This window comes from Vitis riparia, chromosome 10 (genome assembly GCF_004353265.1).
Source record: "Vitis riparia cultivar Riparia Gloire de Montpellier isolate 1030 chromosome 10, EGFV_Vit.rip_1.0, whole genome shotgun sequence".
Classification (NCBI taxonomy): domain Eukaryota; kingdom Viridiplantae; phylum Streptophyta; class Magnoliopsida; order Vitales; family Vitaceae; genus Vitis; species Vitis riparia.
This window is the reverse complement of record NC_048440.1, coordinates 15,847,390-15,869,468: the sequence shown is the minus strand read 5'-3', so window position 1 is coordinate 15,869,468 and position 22,079 is coordinate 15,847,390. Positions and strand designations below refer to the sequence as shown.

General features: G+C 33.2%; 1 pseudogene; it reads left to right on the top strand.

Annotated features, from left to right (window-relative positions):
* Positions 1-13,212, top strand: part of LOC117923142 — a 37,410-nt pseudogene extending 24,198 nt beyond the window's left edge.
* The last annotated feature ends 8,867 nt before the right edge of the window (positions 13,213-22,079 follow it).

The following is a 22,079-nucleotide window of genomic DNA, read 5'->3' as shown; positions in this document are numbered from 1 at the left end:
GAAAGAAATGCAAGGATTTTTTAGGATAAAGCAAGAAATTCAGAGTATCTTTGGGATTCTATTTGTTTCCTATCTTCTCTTTGGGCTTTTTGTTCTAAGGTTTTTAAGGGGATACCTCTTAACATGTTACAACTTGATTGGTTAGTGGTGTGTAATCCCAATGAGTTGGTCTAACTAGAGTGTTCGCTTGTTTTTTCTTTGTATTTTCTTATATTTGATTACTTGTAGTCTTGTTTTTCTCTGGTGGGGGGATTCCTCATCCTTCTCTTGTACTTCATTTTTATCAATATATTCCTTTGCCGTTTCCTATCAAAAAAAAAAAAAAAAAAAATCATTCATCGCATACAGCACAGAGTGGATCTTTCTTTACCTCTTCCCAAGATCCATAAAATGTCTCTACCTTGCCTCGTATTAATTCAATCATGGCGAGAATTTTTCTTTGGTAGCTAGTATTTTGTCATGGTGAAAGTCCATGGTATTATCTTTCAACTACTACAATCAAAGGTAAAATTTTATTAGCCTATGTATATTCTTATTGATGGTCTATAGTAACATATCAACTATGGATTATTACCTTTTTTATTGTCTTCCTTCCTGGTTATTCTATGATCTTTGATTGCAGCAGACGAAAGCCCACAATTCCTTGCTCTCAGTTCTCCACTGATGTTTATGTCAAGGCAGATTCCCACTGCTTGTCATGTCAGATTTGAGAAAATTTCTTCCAAGAGAAGTTTCTTCCTGCAGAATCCCAGCAAATGCAAAACACACTATAGCAAAGGTTCAATCAGCTAGAAACTACAATTCTTTGGAGTTTCCCTCAAAAATATCAGGCTATTATGTAGACATGGACCATGTTGCCCCCCTTAGTTTTTTTTTTGATCAATAAATATAAGATTGTATTGCAAAGAGGCGCTAAAATAACAACCCACAGAATTTCTGTATAAAGGGACTCACCCTCTTAGAAAAGGGCACAAACAATAAGGAAAAAACAAAAAACTTCTCCTTTATCGCAAACACACCCAATCTATAAAATCTATTAAGGTCGAAGGACCATCTTTTATCCACAAATTGGTTTCCTATCACAGTAAATACACAAAAGAAGCTTTCAGCCTTTGAATGGATAGCACGCAATCCTCAAAAGCAATTGAATTTCTAGCATTCCAAATGACCTAAAACAAACATAACGGTCTCACTTGCCACGCCACTTTCCTCTTCTTACCCACAAAAGAGCCCCTTCATCCTAAAAGGGTTTCCTTCACTGAAAGAGGAAAAACCCAAGAAACTCCAAAAAAAGAAAAGAGTAACATCCACACTACCCTTGTTTTTTCACAATGAATGAGGAGGTGGTCAATTGACTCCTCACAAGAATGGCACAAAAAACATATATTTTCCAAAGCCCAATCTCTTTTTTGCAAACGATCCAAGGTTAGAACTCTTCCCCATGAAGCCTCCCACGCAACGAAACTTAATTTGGGCTGCATACAAAAGTCCGAAATAATCTTTGAAGGGAAAGAAACAAGAGACACCAGCTGCATAGTCCTATACAAAGATTTTACCGAGAAAGCCCCATCATTTGAGTCCATCCACCTCACCCTATCCTCCTTATCCACCCTAACCTTCTTCCCATCTAAACAACAAAACAACCTTTCCACTTCTTCCAACTCCCAATCATTGAAAGGTCTATTGAAATAAGGATTCTAACTTTCCTCATTTCCTCCTCGGCTGTCCAAACTTCATTTACCCAAGCCTCTTTGTTAGATGCTAAAGCATATAATAAAGGAAAAGTCTCGCACAAAGGGATGGTTCCACACCACTTGTCTTTCCAAAACCTCACATTCTTACCATCACCCACCACAAAGCCAAAAAAAGGGATTACAACTTCGATTGTTGTTGCAAGCATGATTGCAAACACTAGTACCTAACCATGCCAGCTTCATCCATGTGACTTCATTTCTTTAGGGTTCCTTATTATATAGTCTATTTTGATCTTCGGAGTTTATAAGTGACAAATTATGAATCTAAAAAAAGCTTAATTTTCCAAATCCATACAATGACATGATGGTTCTAGAATTATATGTTTTAGAGTTGAAAACTTTGTGGTTAGATACTTTTTTTTTCAAAAAGATAGTTGTTATATTTATTTAATAAAGCAGTAAAAAAAAAAACTAAAGAACACATTGAGATGGCAAAAATTGGAGCAAGCATAGGTTCCTTGGTTATGATTTGGCTCCTGTTCTACAAATAAGTTCTTATGAGTTAAATTTCACCAAGAAATGAATGTCATTTTGTATCTAAACAGAAGATGAGTAGTATAGTTTCTGGTAATCATTCCATGTTTGATCATCATCATATCTCCTAATGAAATATTGCATGATGATTTTGATCTTATCTGATAGTTTACCTATATAATTGCTAGTTTGCCTATATAATTGCAGGTTAACCAGATTGTTATGGTGACTGAACCCATTTGTGCTGCACTAGACTCTAAAGCTGCAGGATTGTGTATGATAGTCAGCCATTGGAGTGGTGAATCAGAACTTCATAGATGATCTTTCTATTGGCTTGGCAAATGGATAGGTTCTATCAGTTGAACTCCTTAAGCTCTGTTATGTGTTTTGCCTTGTTGCTACTAGAAAAAAACTATTGTATATCACATCATATAGACCAAAATGGTGAATATTGTTGAAGTAAGTGGTTTGCCAAGTATAATCAAGCATAAATGGAATCTTTTCTTATCTCTAATGCTTGTGTTACCGAAGATGTGGAATTTTATTTGTGATTTCATTTTCTATGAATGCAAAAATTTGGCATGCAACAAATTTAGTCAAAATGTTCCCCACTCCCTTACTTTAATGAAAAATCTTTGACAACTATTAATTGTTTGTCCTGGTATTGCCTATTTTACTGGTTACTATGGTTGGTTTATATGAATGACTCATAAATAACAATTATATTCTTACAGGATTCTAAACCACAATTCATCATCTGGACCCATTGGCAATGTGTTTATTGGCCAGTGGTAAGGGGGTTTTCTTGAAGATTATGGCACAATGATAAGCCTTCTTTATATGGATGTCTTATGTGTATTTCTATTGTGGATGGAGTCAAAACTAATTGATAGTTGCTTGTATAGTTTTATTATTCATTCAGAAATCATAATGTTTACATATTATTTAACTTCTTCTATTGGTCTGTTCTATAATCAAAATTTATATGCCTTGGAAATCATTCCATATTTGGATCCGTTGTCCCAATGATTTATCATACAATCACTTTTTTGGGTCTGTGATCTTCTTAGCCCGTCTGTAGGTCCCTTCATAGCAATCTTTCTATCAATTGGTGTTATATATTTCTCTTATCAAAAGACTTGTTTCTTTCTTACTAGGAGCATCCATGGTAAACATTTTATTGGCATCATACCAAGACAGTTTCAGTCAATAGCAAATTTATGGTTAGTGATAATAGCCTGAGTAAAGTTGTTGCTTTTAATCTGTGTACATTGCCATATTGAATTGTGCTTTGATAATTTTTTATCTTTATCTCTTATATATTAGGATTTGGGGAAATAGGTTCCATCCTGGAAGCAACTTATTCACCATGGGATTTCCCTTTGGAAACTGAGCAGAATATTAATAGCCCACCAACAGTTGAATCAAGTGTTGTTCAGAACTACCTTTTTAGGAAAGTACATGGACACAAGAAGAAAAGGCTGGGTCATGGAGCAATAGCTCTTCTGGTTGGTGGAGGAATTCTATTGGTAAGTTGTGCAGTGCTTCTACTTGTTGTCCGCATTAATTAAGCTCATGCACAAAATCACAAAAGCCTGGAGAGCTATGAAAGTCCATGGTACTATCTTCCAACCATTACAATCGAAGGTGAAATTTAGTTAGCTTATGTATATACTTATGATGATTTATGGTACTATTATATATCTGCTGTGAATTATTATGACGATTTATACTTATGATTGCTCTCAAATTATTCTTCACTTGTTTTTTTTTTTTTTTTTTTTTTCATTTTCAAAATTTACCATAAAAATGAGCGCATTATTAATCCTCTCCCTGGTTTTCTACAGCTAGTCAACAATCTCAAGCAATATAGTAGACATAAAGTCCTTAAGTTAACCTTTAAGGGGCATGCTTTGGTTCCTTTAACATACTTTGTGCAGGATTTTGGATTTCTCTAATGGTAGATGCAACACCAAAACCTTCCACAAATAGGTTAAGTTCTCATATTTATGAATTTCATTTCTTATTTATCTTTCTTCTATTTTTGACATTGTCATGGAAAATTAGGTTGTTTGTCTTTTCTTGTTCATCTTGTGGAGGTGTTCAAAGCTTTTCGGTGGTATAGTTATCACAAAGTTAATGGATAAATAGGATGTTTGTTATCTTCTTATTCCTATTATTATGGTTATTATTATTCTTATTTTCTCTTTTTTGTCTTCATTCTCTTCCAAACTTAACTATTAGACAACTTGCTTTTGGTGCAAACATCTCAATGCTTTACATGGGTTTTCAAAACTCTTTAATGGTACTATTGTCACAAACACTATGGGTAAAAAGTTTTGGTTCCAAGGTATGACTTTTTTGCTTTATAATTGAAGAGCCTATTGATAATGCATTAATTGACTTCCTTGATATAGGTGCGATACATTAACAAATGATGTTGACACAAGAGCCCTTATTGAACCATTTGATTTTAAATGATGCAATTGGTAGAGAAGTCCTTGTTAAGCAGGTTTTATTTCCATATCTAGGAATCTTTTATTATTTATTTCTCCTATGCTTTTTCTTCATTTTTTTTCTAAAATCAACCACTTAATAGATTGAACCATTTGATTTTAAATGATGCAGTTGGTAGAGAAGTCCTTGTTGAGCAAGTTTTATTTCCATATCTAGGAATCTTTTATTATTTACTTCTCTTTTCCTTTTTCTTCATTTGTTTTCTAAATTAACCACTTAATAGATTGCACTAATGCCTCTTCCAGTGTGTTTTATGCAACTGTTCAACTATTTTAAGAAGTGTGGTAGGCAAAAAATCCCCAAAAGGTGAGTTTGGTTTATATATCCAAGGCTTTTATTCTTAGTTATTTTCTATTTCGTTCAGTTTTTTTGCTAAATTAATAATAATAAAAAAAACTCATATTAATACCTCTACTAGTGAGTCTTGTTCAATTTTTTATGATCTTATGAAGTATGATTTGAAGAGAGTACTTAAAGATCTAAGTTTGGTATACATATCCAATCTTACTCTTTTTCTCATACTTCTTCGTTATCTTCATAATTATCACCATAATTATTATCATTATATATAATTATTGTCATCAACATATTTGTCATAATCATTATCTTTATTATTGATATAATTATCATAATCTTTATCTTTATCATTGTTAGCACTTTTAATTGTCTTTTTATCTATTTTCTTCATTCATTTTCTCTAATTTAATATTTGAGAGGTATTTTATGGTGCTTTGATAGAATGATTTGTGTAGGTTTTATGAGCTTGGTGTCATTGGTAGCTTTTTTTTTTTTTTTTATACATTTCTAAATTTAAAGTAGGAAAGTTTGATCATATGTTTTTTCTAATTTTCCTCGTGGGGGTGTTTGAAGCGCTTGTGCCTCCTCTACTAGCATGCTTTGTGCAGAATTTTAAAGCTTTTTGATAGTATGGTGGGAATAAAGCCTTTGAGAGATAAGTTCAGTTCTTGAATCTAAGAATGACATTTCATTTTCATTTTCTTTTGTTTTTAACTATATAATAGGAAATTTGGGTGCTATAACTCTGCTATGTGCCTTATATAGGGTGTTTAAAGTTATAAGGAGGTATAGTGAATGCAAAGTTTATATATAAGTTAAAGACCTTTTGAATTATAATATTTTAGTTAGCTTATGTATATACTTATAATGATCTATAGTACTATTATATGTCAGCTATGGATTACCTTCCTTCCTGGTCATTCAATGTTGTTCAACTGCAGGAGAAGAGAACCTACAATCCCTCTCTTACTCTCTATAAGTTTTTCTCTTTTAAAGCTACCTCAAAGGTTAGTTCAAAACCCTTGTTCTCTAGAGTTTCAATTACTTTCCTTTGTTTTCTCAATGAAACGAAATCTCTTTGAAAAACTGATTATGAATTCTTGAAAACCTTATTTTTATTTGTTTTTTTCCTAAATAAAATATTTTTTTCATATACGTTGTCATTTTTTCAAGATTTTCCTTGTTTTTTATTTTCATGAGTTTTCTGGGCATCCAAACAGATAATGTTTAGATTTGATTGCTTTTTCATATACGTTATTTTTTTTCTTGAGATTTTCCTTTCTCTTTCTTTTCATGAGTTTTCTCGGCATCCAAACAGATGTTATATGTTTCCCTTGTGACATCTCTATTTTCTTTAGATTCTCCAAGGAAAAAAACATGCTTATGTTACTCTGCTTTTTTGAAATGATGAAACGATATCTACGGTTATTTCTCATTGTAATAATGTTCTCGACATTCATCACTATGCAAGCTTCGGCTATCGCATATCTACGAGATTGCATCTCCACTTTTTGGTTCTTGATTTTCTTATATCCTCTGATTTTTTTTCCTTTTTATTTTTATTGTTGGGAGATTGAATCTTGACTATTAAAAAATAATTTAACCAGTTTCAACTTTTGCAGATCACAAAAATGGTACTAGTTCTTGTTTTCTTGATTTTTTCCTTGTCATTTTTTTTTTAAAAAAAATTCTCTAGAAAATTGAGATAATTTGCACTACATGGCGATTACTAGTTATTGTAATGCTTCATTCCAATTGTTTGGTCTCCAAGAAAATTTCTAGAATCTTAGAAAGCGAAACCTCCACATAATTGGACCTAACGTTTGGTGGAATTTAGTTTTTGATTTATCCAACACATGAGTAGCATAGATAAGATGGTTCTAAATTGAATTTTTTTCCACTTCAAGAGTAACATAGATAACATGTTTCTTATTTGAATTTTTTTTTCACTCTTTCCTTTCCTTAGTTTTCTTTGTCAGCAAAGATCCCTATGTTCTTTGTTTGGTTTTTTGAGGGAAAATAACATAATGGTTTTCTCTCCAAATTAGGTACTGCTGAGATCTTTTATGTAGCTACAGTATGAATGGGGCTTACATAATATTGTGGGCAATTATAGTGGGGTCCACCAAATGGATGGGCATTCGAGTGCTACATTGGATCAAAAATAAAAATGACTAATTAATGGGCTGATAATCCGAAAAAACTTAAGTGATTCCCTTCTTTTCACTTTCTATAGTGGCAACTCTTCAAAACTTGTACAAGGAAAGGAAGTTATTAAACTACCTACCACAGTTGGAGAAGTGGAGATCATATGCTGGGGTCCATGTGATGAATCATGGAAGAGAGTCCCATGTTCTGAGTCTGCTAATGTAACATAGGTCCTGTTTAACTATATGCCTAATTTAGATGATATGTGGAAACCACATGGTCTCTCATCTCTACAGTTAGCTTCCAGGACTAAACCTTGGTGGACATATTATTGGAGGCTAGCTCCATAATTATTATTATTAATTTTTTTTATAGGTATAGGAGGCCAGCTCCATTATCTCTATGATTTGAAGCAACTGTAAGAGATTATGCCAATTTAAATTTAGATTTATGTAAAATTATGTGGGTTTTATTCACTAACTGTTTTTTCAATTTGTGCTTTCTATTAGGATATTGACTTCAATAATATTCAGGGTAAAATTCCATACAGGTTACTCCCTAATGTCATTGATATATCAAATTCTTGATTATAAGTTTCTATTAGAATTCCTAATGATTTATTTAATTTATTTGTGATTTCATTTTCCATGAATGCAAAACTTTGGCATGCAAAAAATTTAGTCAAAATATTCCTCACTCCCTCATTTTACTGAAAAATCTGACATATGTTAATTGTTTGTCCTAGTACTGTCTATTTTAGACGTTACTATAGTTGGTTTACACTAATGACTCATAAATGACAATTATATATTTACTGGCCTATAGAATCTAAAAGGAAGCAAGTCAGTTATATTATTGGGTGTTATATGGTAGTAGTGGGTTTTCTTGAAGATTATGACACAATAATAGCCTTCTTTATATGGATGTCTTGTGTGTTAATATTCCGTTGTGAATGAAGTTGAAATTATTTGGCAATTCCTTGTATAATTTTATTACTTGTTAAGAAATCATAACGTTTAGGTATAATTTAGCCTCTTCTATTGGTATGTTCTATCAACAAAACTTATATGCCTTGGAAATTGCACCATATTTGGATCTGTTGTACCACTATCATACAATCACTTTACTGGGTCTGATCTTCTTGCTAGTCTGTAGGGTCCTTCATTGCAATCTTTCTCATCACTTGGTATTATATATTTCTTTTATCAAAAGACTTGTTTCTTTCTTACCAAGAACATCCATGGTAGCCATTCTAGTGGCATCATCCCAAGACAATTTCAGTCAACACCAAATTTATGATTAGTGATCATAGCTTGAGTAAGGTTGTTGCTTTTAATCTGCATACACTACCATATCAGATTATGCTTTGATAATTTTTTGTGTTTATCTCTTATTAGGTTTTGGGGGAATAGGTTCCATCCATGAGGCAACTTATTCACCTTAGGATTTCCCTTTGGAAACTGATTAGAATATTAATAGCCCACTAACAATTGAATCAAGTGTTGTTAAGAACTACCCTTTTAGGAAAGTTCATGAGCACGAGAAAAAAAAAAAACTAGGGTGGTGTTTGTCTTTTTGGCTTTTTGCTTAAAGCAATTTGTTTTCAGAATTTAGGTTGTTTGTTTTTCTACTTTTTCATGACTTATTATAAACTTTTTCCTAAATGGAAAAAGCTAAAATGTGTAACTTTTTCTAAATAGAAAAAATAACATATTGGTTTTTCTATACTTTTAATACTTAATAAAAATAAAATACTACAAAAACAAACAACATAATATCTAATACTATTAAACATTAATGTTCTATTTAGAATTAAGTAAAAAAACAAACACCACCTAGGTCCGGGAGGAATAGCCCTCATAATTGATGGAAGAATTCTGATGGCAAGCTGTGCTGTGCTCCTACTTGCTGCCTGTATTATTAAGCTCATGCACAAAATCAGAAAAGCTTAAGCTTGGAGGACAGTGGAAGTCCATGGTGTTATCTTCCTACTACTACAATCAAAGGTAGAATTTTATTCGCCTGTGTATATGCTTATTGATGATCAATAGTACTGTTATATATCAGTTATGGATTATTACCTTCTTGATTACCTTCCTTCCTAGTTATTCAGTAGTCTTTGACAACAACAGAGTAGAGCCCACAATTCCTTGCTCTCAGTCCTCCACTGATGTTTATGTCAAGGCAGATTCCCACTCTTTGCCATAGCAGATTTGAGAAAATTTCTTCCAGGAGAAGTTTCCCTAAGAAACCCAGAATCCGACCAAATGCAAAACTTACTATGGCAAAGGTTCAATTAGCTAGAAACAACAATTCTTTGGAGTTTCCCTTAAAACTATCAAGCTATTCTGTAGACATGGACCATGTTGTCCTTAGTTTACAACTTTGATTGTTGTTACAAGCATGATTGCAAACACTAGTACCTATCCATGCCAGCTTTGTTTATATGACTTCAGTTCTTTGGGGTTCCTTGTTATATAGTCTATTTTGATCTTTAGAGTTTGAGTGACGAATTATGAATTTGAAAAAGCTTCATTATACTTTTTTTTTATCAAGAAGACAAAGTAGTTATATTTATTTAATCAAAGCAATAAAAAAAAATCTGAAGAACACATTCAGATGGCAAAAATTGGAGCAAGCATGGTTTCCTTGGTTATGATTTGGGTCCCGTACTACAAATAACTTCTTGAGTTAAACTTCACCTAGAAATGTGTCATTTTCTAAACATGAGATGAGTAGTACAACAATAGTACCTGGTAATCGTCCTATGTTTGATCATCATCATATCTCCTAATGAAATATTGCATGTTGATTCTGATCTTATCTAATATTTACCTGTATAATTGCAGGTTACCAGATTGGCACAGTGATTGAATCCATTTGAGCCACACTAGACTCTAAAGCTTCAGGATTGTGTGTGTTAGTCAGCCATTGGAGTGGTGAATTAGAGGTTAACTTCATAGATGATCTTTCTGTTGGCTTGGCAAGTGGACAGGTTCTATAAGCTGAACTTCTTAACCTCTGTTATGTGTTTTGCTTTTTTTGTTGCTGTTAGAAAGAAACTGTTTTATATCATGTCATATAGACGAAAATGATGCCTCTTGTTGAAGCGAGTGGTTTGCCAAGTATAATCAGGTATAAATGGAATTTTTGTTTCTCTCTAATGCTTGTATTACCGAACATGTGGAATTTTATTTGTGATTTCATTTTCTAAGAATGCAGAAATTTGGCATGCAACAAATTTAGTCTAGATGTTTCCCATTCTCTCACTTTAATGAAAAATCTTCGACATCTATTAATTATTTATCTTGGTGCTGCCTATTTTATTGGTTACTGTGGTTAGTTTATATTAGTGACTCATAAATGATAATTATATTCTTGCAGGAATCTGAGCCACAATTCATTTTCTGGGCCCATTGGCAATGTTTTTATTGGCCTACAAAATCTAAAAGAAATATGTATTTGTCGGCTTATAGAATCTAAAAGGAAGCAAGGAACCATGATAAGCCTTGGGTGTTACCTAGTGGTAGTGGGACTTTACAGGGTTGTGATCTTCTTGGCTAGTTTGTAAGTCCCTTCATAGCAACCTTTCTATCACCTGGTGTTATATATATATTTCTCTTATCAAAGGACTTTCTTCTTTCTTACTAGGGACATCCATGGTAACCAATTTATTTGCATCATTGCAAGATAATTTCAGTCAATACCAAATTTATGGTTAGTCATAATAGCCAGAGTAAAGTTGTTGCTTTTCATTTGTCTACACTCTCATATTGAGTTGTGTTTTGATCATTTTTTATCTTTATCTCTTATTAGGATTTTGGGGAATAGGTTCCATCCTGGAAACAACTTATTCACCTTAGGATTTCCCCTTGGAAACTGAGCAGAATATTAATAGCCCACCAACAATTGAATCAAGCGTTGTTGAGAACTACCCCTTTAGGAAAGTACATGAACACAAGAAGAAAAGTCTGGGTTCTGGAGAAATAACTCTTATGGTTGGTGGAGGAATTCTGTTGGTAAGCTGTGTGGTGCTCCTACTTGCTGTCCGCATTAATTGAGCTCATGCACAAAATCACAAAAGCTTGGAGAGCTATGAAAGTCCATGGTATTATCTTTTAACTACTATAATTGAAGGTGAAATTTAATTTTCTTATGTACATACTTATGATGATCTATAGTACTGTTATATATCAGCTATGGATTATTACCTTCCTTCCTAGTCATTCAACGGTCTTCGATTGCAGCAGAAGAGAGGCCACAATCCCTTGCTCTCAATCCTACATTGAGGTTTATGTCAAGTCGGATTCCCACTGCTTGCCATGTCAGATTTAAGAAAATTTATTTAAAAGATGTTCCTCCACCAGAATCCCAACAAATGCAAAATTTACACTATGTAGAGGTTCAATTGGCTAGAAACAACAATCATCTTCTTTGGAGGTTCCTTTAAACAATCATGCTATTCTGTCAACATGGACGATGTTGTCCTTAGTTTACAACATTGATAGGTGTTGTAAGAAGATTGCAAAAACTAGTACCTAACCATGCTAGCTTCGTCCATGCGACTTCAATTCTTTAGGGTTCTTTATTATATTACCTATTTTGATCTTCATAGTTTATGAGTGAATGAATTATGAATCTAAAAAAAAAACTTCATTTGGGCAAATCCATACAATGACGTGGTGGTTCTAGAATTATATCTTCTAGAGTTGAAGATTTTTGTAGTTACATTTTTTTTTATGAGAAAGATTGTTAATAGTAATATTTATTTTATCAAAGCAATAAAAAAGCTAAAGAACACATTGAGATGGCAAAAATTAGAGGAAGTACAGGTTATTTGGTTGTGATTTGGGTCCTGTACAACAAATACCTTCCTATGAGTTAAATCACCAAGAAATCAGTGTGTCATTTATGTCTAAAGAGGAGATGAGGTATATAACAATAGTTATTGGCAATTGTTCTATGGTTGATCGTCATCATAGTTCATTAGGAAATATTGCATGTTGATTATGATCTTATCTACTATTTACCCATATAATTGCAGGTTAACCATATTGGCACAGTGATTGAATCCATTTGTGCTGCCTCTAAAACTGCAGGATTAGGTATGATATCAACCACCAAAGTGGTGAATTAGAAGAGAGTCAACCACCAGAGTGGTAAATTAGAAGATAACCTCATAGCTGATCTTTCTGTTTACTTGGTAAGTGGACGTGTTCTATCATGTGAGCTCCTTAACCTCTCTTATGTGTTCTGCATTTTTTTGTTGTTGCTTGAAAAAAACCATTGTAAATCATGTCGTATAGACCAAAATGGTGCCCCTTGCTGAAGCGAGCAGTTTGCCAAGCATAATCAGGTATAAATGGAATATTATCTTTCCGTGATGCTTGCATTGCCTAACATATGGAATTTTTTTTTTTTTTTCATTATAAGATAAAATATACATATTTCAAGGACCATTTTTGCCATAGCCAACTTAGTAGCTAGGGTTAGTTTGATGTTGTTGTATACACTTGGAAAATGCCATACTTTAATCATCAGTCTAGTATGCCTAGATAATTCAGCCAAGCTATTTAGAGCCCTAATTCATAAGTTGACCTGGTTAGGTATTCCTAAACATCTTGTTTAGTTATTTGAGTGAGTAGGATAATTTGATCGGACAGTATCTAGCTCGAGATTGCAACTCTCAGCTTGATGTTTTGGTTTTTCAAACATGTTTAGTTACTGTAGGATTCATGGTAGAGAAGCTAATGGACATTTATTAATAAAAAAATAATGAAAGTGCAAGAAAAATCTTTCAGAATTTCCAGTATTTTGTCTTTCAATCAATTTTGATTTGTTGCATATTGGCCATTTTGCTTTTTGTTTTTATAATCATCCTTGGTTATGATTAGATACCTCACTATTGTTTTCCATTCAATTTGCTACAACAGCTGCAGTGAAGAGGACCTTCTTGGAGAAGGATTCCTTGGTTCTGTCTACAAAGCAGAGTTTTCGAATGACCAAGTACTACCTGAACTGAATATGCATTTGCAAGCTTCTTCTATTTCAAACATTATTATAACTTACTATCGTTTTCCATTAAATTTGCTAAAACAGCTACAGTGAAGAGAACCTTCTTGGAGAAGGATTCCTTGGTTCTGTTTACATAGCAAAGTTTCCTAATGGCCAAGTACTACCTGAACTGCATAGGCATTTGCAAGCTTCTTCTACCAGAACTGAATATGCATTTGCAAGCTTCTTCTATTTCAAACATTATTATTATTATTCATTATCATTTATCATCATCATCATCATTATTGTTTTATGACCTAATCTTTGGAAAACATACTCTTGTGCCTCTAGTGGCATGGTTTGTGTAGATTTTTTAAGCTTTTTGATGGTATGGTTAGTTCACTTCTTGAATCTAAAAATGACATTTATTTTCTTTTTCTTTTGTTTTAAATTGTGCAATAGGAAATTCGGGTATTATGCCTCCGCTATGTGCCAACCATCTTAAGAAGTGTATAGTAAGCAAAAAAAATCCCTAAAAAGATAAGTTCGATCTATGTATTCAATGTTGTTCTTATATATTTTTTTTCTCATATAATCAATGATTATGATCATCTCCATAATCATTACCATCATCCTTCTTGTCATTGTTGTCATTTAAGCTGTCTTTTTTCATTTTCTCCATTCATTTTCTAAATTATCATTGGAATGATAGGTTTTGAAACCCTTATATGGTGAATAGTCTTAATTCTCAAATCTAAAAATTACATTTCTAAATTATTTTTTTTCTTTTTCTATTTCTAATGTTTTTTCTTTATAATCTAAAAGCCTACTCTAGTGTACTTATTGACTTCCTTTGTGGTATTAGATGCTATGAAATGATGTCGTTAACATAAAGACTTATTGAATTGGTTCAATCTTAACTCATGGAATTGGTACTACATCATTGCAAAACAAGTGTTCTTTACATATCCAAGGATTTTATTCTTAGTTATTTTCATTTTCTCATTATATATAATTATTATTATCAACATAATTATCATAATCATTATCTTTATCATTGTTAGCACTTCTAGTAGTCTTTTTATCTACTTTCTTCATTCATTTTCTCCAATTTAATATTTGAGAGGTATTTGTGGGTATTTCGATAGGAACCATTTGTGTAGGTTTTAGGAGCTTTGTGTTGTTGGGACAAAAACCTCGAACAAATAAGTTTAGTTATTAAATCAAAGAATTGTATTTCTTAAATTTCTTCTTTTTTATGTTTCTGACTTTAAGGTAGGAAAGTCTTGTCATGTGCCTTTACTAATATTCCTCATGGGAGTGTTTGAAGCTCGAATGTGGTCTAGCAAACAGAAAGTTCATGTATATAAAGGTAAGTCCCCCAATTAAACTATTTTATTCTTATTCTTGTTTTCTTTTAACTATCAATATTATAATCATTAGTTATCATCTTCGTTCCTGTTTTGCATGCTCCTTCTATTTTAAAATTATTATTATTACTATTAGGGGGTGTTTGGTACATAGGAATAGGGAGTGGGAATAGACATCTCATTCATTTTCTCCCTTATTCCTATGTTTAGATAAATGTTAAGAAGGTAGAAATGGAATAAAAAATTATTTAGGCAGAAATCAAATCCAACTTATAAGTTGGATTTGAATTCATCAAAAGTAGGTGGTATTCTGATTCATTAAACCCATTTGATAATATAAATAATATAAATTTACTATTTTACCCTCTCATCTCATTCTTCAAGCCCGATGTTTATCTTTTTTGCAAAGCTAGAGATCCATTCATCATCCACTTCTATGCAACAAAGTGATTCTCTCAAACTGAATCAATCAAACCTTCCATCACATTTGCTAGCTTTGAGAATTTAAATATTATAATAAATACATTTTTTTTCTTTTTCTTTTTTGGTAAAATATAATTTTAGAACCACTTAAGTATGACAAATTATTCAAATTTGTAATAAAAATAATAATTAAATATTTGTACATTAGGATTATATGATTTTTTATGGTTAATTTTTTATTTATTGAGTATATATATTTTTTTAGTCTTATCATTTAATAACAAAAAAACTCTCAAATTTTATTTTTTTTTAAATAAAAAAATTATATGGAAGGATATTATTGTAAATTTATTTCTTTTTTATTTCCATTCTATTATTATCAAACATTGGAATGGAAACAAATAATCATTCTAATATTGCATTCCTAAGTTCATCCAAATGCTAGAAATTGAATTATCAAATTCATTTCTATCCACTAAGAAATAGGAATGAAAACAAAATATTCATTTCCATTCCCTATTCCAACATACTAAACACCCCCTTATTGTTTTCTTGCTTAATCTTTGGAAAGCATGCCCTTGTGCCTCTACGGTATGCTTTATGCAGATTCTTAAAACTTTTTGATAGTATGGTAGGAATAAAGCCTTGAAGAGATAAGTTCAATTCTTGAATCTAATAATGACATTTCATTTTCTTTTTCTTTTGTTTTTAACTATATAAATAGGAAATTTGAGTGTTGTAACTCCACTATGTGCCTTATATAGGTGTTTAAAGTTATAAGAAGGTTTTTGGGAATGTAAAGTTTATATATAAGTTAAAGACCTTTTGAATTATAATATTTTATTTTTATTATTATTGTTCTTATTCTTGTTCTTGTTCTTATTATTATTATTATTATTATTATTATTATTATTATTATTATTATTATTATTTGTTTTTGTTCTTCTTGTTCTTGTTGTTATATATATATATATATATATATATATATATATATATATATATATATATATATATTGATAAGTAAAGGAATTGTATTAAAAACCACCAAAGTAGTGGCTTAAAGATTATAAGAAATAAACCACCCCCCACACCCTGAGCCAAGGGCAAAGGAGCAACTTGACCCACACCCTCAGTGGGTTCCCACCAAACCAAAAAAATCAACTAAAGTTGAGAGACCATATTTTATAGACAATTTCGTCACCGACCAAAGAAAATATGCAAAATAATTCTTAAGCCTTTAAATTGACAGCTCTTCTTCCTCAAAATCAACTTTGTTTCTTGCTTTCCAAACCATAAATAAAAAAAAATAAAAAAAAAAGACACAAAGGACTTGGTCTCCAAACACCTTTCCTATTTTTTACCACAAAAGACCCTTTCCACCCTAAAAGCGTTTCCTTAATAGTGGCTGACAACACCCACTGCACCCCGAACATAGAGCAAAGTAGCGCCCAAAGAGTCCTTACCTTTTCACAATGGAGAAGAATGTGATCTATTGATTCTTCATACCTTTGACAAAGGTAACATCTGTTTGCTAGAGTCCATCATCTCTTTTGAAGTTGATCTAAGGTAAGAGCCTTCCCCTAAGTTGCTTCCCACCTAAAAAAACTCACTCTAGGCTGCACATAGACTTTCTATATGGCCGACGAAGGGAAAGATGTTGGAGGGCCTAATACTAATGATTTGTATAGAGGCTTAATAGAGAACTCACAACATTTAGTTTCTCTTCAAATCACCCTATCATCAACTACTTCCTGAACACTCTTCTCATTTAAGGCCAAAAAGAATCTACATACCTCATCCACCTCCTAATCATTAAATGGTCTAGAAAAAAGCGAGCTCCAACTCCCCCTACCCTCATTGCAACACTACACATCTTTGACCCAAGCATCCTTGAAAACAACATAAGCAAATAATGAAGGAAAAGAAACACAAAGAGATTCATCCCCACACCATCTATCTTTCCAGAATTTTACCCTTTGCCTATTCCCTACTACAAAAATAACCTACTTCTTACAACATTCCAATCATTCCTAAGAGTTTTCCACAACCTCACACCATACCTCCCATTGCTTCCTTAGAACACCAACCCTCTTGCTTCTCCTCATACTTTTCCTTAATCACTTGATCCCAAAAGGTCTCTCTCTCAATAGTAGATCTCCAACTCCATTTACACAAAAGTGCCTTATTGAGGAAAAGAAGACACTTTACCCCCAACCCCTCATTTCTCTTCTCAAGGCAAACCAAACCTCATCAAACAAGATGAGTTTTCCGCTCAAGGGCCCCATCTCCCCACAAAAAATCCCTCTGAATCTACTCCAACCTCAATCTGACCTTTCTGGGCATAGAGAGCATAGACATATAGTAAATGGGCATGCTCGCCAAAGTAGACCGAATCAAAGTGATCCTACATCATTTGGAAATGTATCGGCTCTTCCATCTAGCCAATTTCTTCCTCATTCTTTCCTCCACTCCATCTCAAACAGCCACCGATCTATGAGGCACACCTAATGGCAATCCCAAATAAATGGTCGAAAAACTTCCAACATTATACCCAAGAGTTGCAGCCAAATCCTCCGCATTTTCCACACTACCCATCGAAATTAGCTCACTTTTTTCCAAATTAATTCTCAATCTCGACATGACCTCAAACCACATTAAAATCCAAATTAAATACAACAATTTCTCCTTAGAAGCCCCACAAAAAACCAAAGTGTCATCAACAAACAGTAGGTGAGACACCTAAACCCCCTCACCACCTCTAGTCCTCACCTTACAAGCTAACACAAAACCTTCATTTACTGCACTCCTTAAGAGACTACTAAAAGCTTCCATAATCATCACAAATAGGTACGGAGAGAGGAGATCCTCTTGCCTCAAACCCCTAGAGCTTTGAAAGAATCCTGAAAAAGACCCATTAACCAAAATAAAAAAGCTGACTGTGGAAATACACCACTGTACCCACCTGATCCATTTTTCCCTAAAACCCATCATGCTCATGACTGAAAACGAGAAGGACCATTCTACATGATCGTATGCCTTTTCTATATCAAATTTACACATCACCGCCCCTTCATTGCTTTTTAAAATCGAGTCTATAACTTCATTAGCAATAAGAACAGTATCCAGAATATTTCCTTGCATAAAAACATTTTGAGCCTTAGAGACCACCATCTTTGACCTATTGGCTAGGACTTTAGCCAACCACTTATACAACCCTCCCATCAAACTAATAGGCTTAAAATCCCTTAATTTTTCTACCTCTCCCCTCCCTCCTCTTATTTGGGATCAAAACAATGAAAGTTGCATTCAGACTTCTAACAAATCGACCATGGTTATGAAATTCCCAAAAAAAACCCATGACTTTCTCCTTTACAAAATCCCAAGAAGATTGCCAAAAAGTCATAGTAAATCCATTAGGCCCAAACACTTTATCCCCACAAAAACAATTAAGAGCTTCCAACACCTCCTACTTTGAAAATGGCTCATCCAGTCTAGCTGCTTCCACAACCTCCAACTTCTCAAAAGACATCTCCCTTTAGTTGGGTCTCCAGCCTCCAACAACAAACAACAATAATTTAAACTCATTCACCACCCCATCTCTAACTTTATTCTCTTATGTTAACCAAGATCCATTTATTTTGACATGGGATAACATGTTCCTCCTCCTGTGAGCATTAGCCATCTTATAGAAGAAACTAGTGTTTTTGTCCCCCTCTCTCAACCAAACTTCCCTTGATTTCTGTCTCCATGAATTTTCTTCCAAAAAGGCCCACTTTTTAAAATCCTCATTTGCTCATCTCCTTGCATCCACCTCCTGAACAGAAAGAGGCCGAGTTAATTCTATTTTATCCCAGAAATCCACCTAATTCAAGGCCATAGCCTTATTGACTTCCACATTACCAAATTCCAATATATTCCAGTCTCTTAATAGCAGCTTCAGAGCTTTCAGTTTAGCTGCCAACACAAAGCTAGCAAACCCACTAAAATTGAGCCATTCCCACCACACCGACATCTTTTCCTTGAAACCCTCTTCCTTCAACAACATACTTTCGAACCTAAACGACATTGGGCCTCTCCTCACTCCTCACCTATCTAAAAGAATTGGGAAATGGTCCAAAACAGGTTTAAGGAGAATACTTTGCACAGCCCTAGAAAAGTGACCTTCCTACTTATTCGAGACTAGAAACTGATCAATCCTTTAATGAGATTGATTATTCAACCCACCCTTCCAAGTGAAAGAGCCTTTGTGTAAAGGCAGATCCCTCAACTCTAAATCCTCGATAATCTCTGAAAATCTCCTCATTAAATAAGTTAATCTACATCCCCTACTATTTTTCATAGGGAACCTCACCACATTAAAATCCCCTGCCATGCACCAAGGTCCACCCCATAACCCTCTCACCGCACCTAATTCAGCCCAAAAATCTTCCCTCTCTTTCTTCAACGTAAGCCCATAGACCCTAGAGAAATTCCAACAAAAGTCATCCTCAGTGCAAGACTGAGAAGGTCCTCATTTTCGCTTCCAATAATTGTAACACCTTCTTATCCCAGAACACCAACACTCCACCAGAAGCTCCCCTCGAATTGAGGACCTTCAAATCTAGACATCTTCCCACACCGAGACTCCTGACTATCATCATTAACATCTCCAACATCTTAGTATTCTGTAAGCATACCAAATCCACCTTTTGACCCTTAATCAACGCCTTAATCATTTTTTTTCCTCACAATCGTTAGCCTCTCTAACATTCCATGATAAAATTCTTAATTTCATATCACCAACCTCGAAAACCCCCTTTCACCTCACAAAACCACCAAATCCTTAACTTCAGTTAGCAATCTAAAGTACCACCGCACTCTTTCCAGCCCCACAATAATTCATTGAGCTCTCAAGTTTTTTCAATTCTCTCTCTGATTTAGAAACCTTTTGAAACTCTCTTCTTTTTCCTACTCAACGCCCTTAAGATTTTTCCTCTCTTCCATTATTCTCAACAACATCAAAATTTTCCCATCAAACCCTTCAGTAGGCATACCCAGACAACGACAAAGTTTCACAAAATTATCGTTCATCCACGAATCCAAAATGCTCATTTTTTTTCCTCCTTCATAACTCTTTCCACATCTTTTGTCTGCACCATTCCCCCCTCATACTCTTTAACTCCCTCCTCCAAAACAATCAAAGCTTCCCTCTCCCTCTCATTTGCCCAAATAACCCTCAACAATCGAAAAACTCACTCTCTCTTTCAAATTCCATAGCTGCATCCTCCATGTCTTTAAACAATCTAAATTCGGACATTGAACTACCTTTACTTCCCATTTTCCCACAAGACAATGCCCTAATTGCTTCTTCTTGCTCCTTAAAACTCTGCCCTTAAGTTGAAGCCACATTGTATCCCCTATTTTTCCCACCTTTGCCTTTGCTACTTCAACAAAAGACCAATTTTTCTCTTTTTCTTCCTCCTGTACTTCACTCTTCTTTCCTTTTTTGGCACCTACAATTCCTAAGTCCACCTTGTCTTCAAAATGTAGAGTAATACCTAGAGATCGAAGCTTGTCTGCTAGCAGAACATACCCCCCTAATATCCTTCTACCTTATGGAAAAACCAAACTGAACCTTTTCGCTTCCAGATCACAAACAGAGTAGAGAATGAACCTCTCCGCCTCGTTAGCACACATTTCCAGTCTATATCTCATTCCCTCCTCTTCTCAACTTTTAACAACTTTCTTGAGCTTCTCCTCCTTGCAGCAAGCTTCCACTTCTTCCAACAAACACCTTAAACTAGAATCTTCAAACCTAATCCAATTTGAAAAACCCCTACTTCTCTCCAAAATGGTCTCATGAAGCTTCCCCCCAACTGTGCTGATCAAAATCTCGAAAGATTTCGATTCTATACCGAACCATTTCCTACTACCTTCTCTCACCATCCCTATGCGATACACCTTCTTGTTGTTGTTATTTTTATTTTTATTTTTTCTTTCTGTTATTATTGTTGTTGTTGTTGTTGTTGTTGTTCTTGTTCTTGTACTTATTATTATTGTTGTTGTTGTTGTTGTTGTTGTTGTTGTTGTTATTGTTTTTCTTGCTTTTGTTGTTGTTGTTTTCCTATTGTTATTGTTGTTTTTTTTTTTTCTTTTCCTTTTTTTCTTCTTGACAATTGACTTTTTTTGACTTATTCTTGTTGTTCTTAATTGACTTTTTTCATTTTCTCAATTGACCATAAGATAATGTGTACATTAATCTTCTTATGATTTTTTTTCATTTTCTCAATTGATCATAAGATCTTCTTCTTCTTCTTCTTCTTCTTTTTCTTCTTCTTTTTCTTCTTCTTTTGACTTTTTTCATTTTCTCAATTAATCATAAGATACATTTTTTTTTTTCATTTTCTCAATCGACTATAAAATCTTCTTCTCAATTAACTTTTTTCATTTGTTGTTGTTCTCAATTTACTTTTTTCATTTTCTCAATTGACCATAAAATAATGTGTGCATTTTATTTTCTTCTTCTTATTCTTTTTTTTCTTTTTAACTTTTTTCATTTTCTCAATTGACCATAAGATGATCTTCTTCTTCTTCTTCTTCTTGTTTTGACTTTTTTCATTTTCTCAATTAACCATAAGATAAATTTTTTCATTATCTCAATTGACTATAAGATCTTTTTCTTCTTCTCAATTGACTTTTTTTTTTTCATTTGTTGTTATTATTGTTGTTCTCAATTTACATTTTTCATTTTCTCAACTGACCATAAAATAATGTGTGCATATTTTATTTTTTTTCATTTCCTCAATTAACCATAAGAATCTTCTTATTCTTATTCTTTTTCTTATTTTAAACTTTTTTTCATCTTCTCAATTGACCATAAAAGTGTGTGTGTGTGTGTGTGTGTGTGTGTTTCTTCTTTTTCTTCATTTTCTCAATTGATTTTTTTTCATTTTTCTCAATCGACTTTTTTCATTTTCTCAATTGACTTTTTCTTCTTCTCAAATGATTTTTTTCATTTTTCTCAATTGACTATAAGAATGTGTGCATTAATTTTTTTTCTTTTTTTTCTAAATTAACCTTTTTCATTTTTATTTTTTGCAGCTAATCAACAATCTTAAGCAAT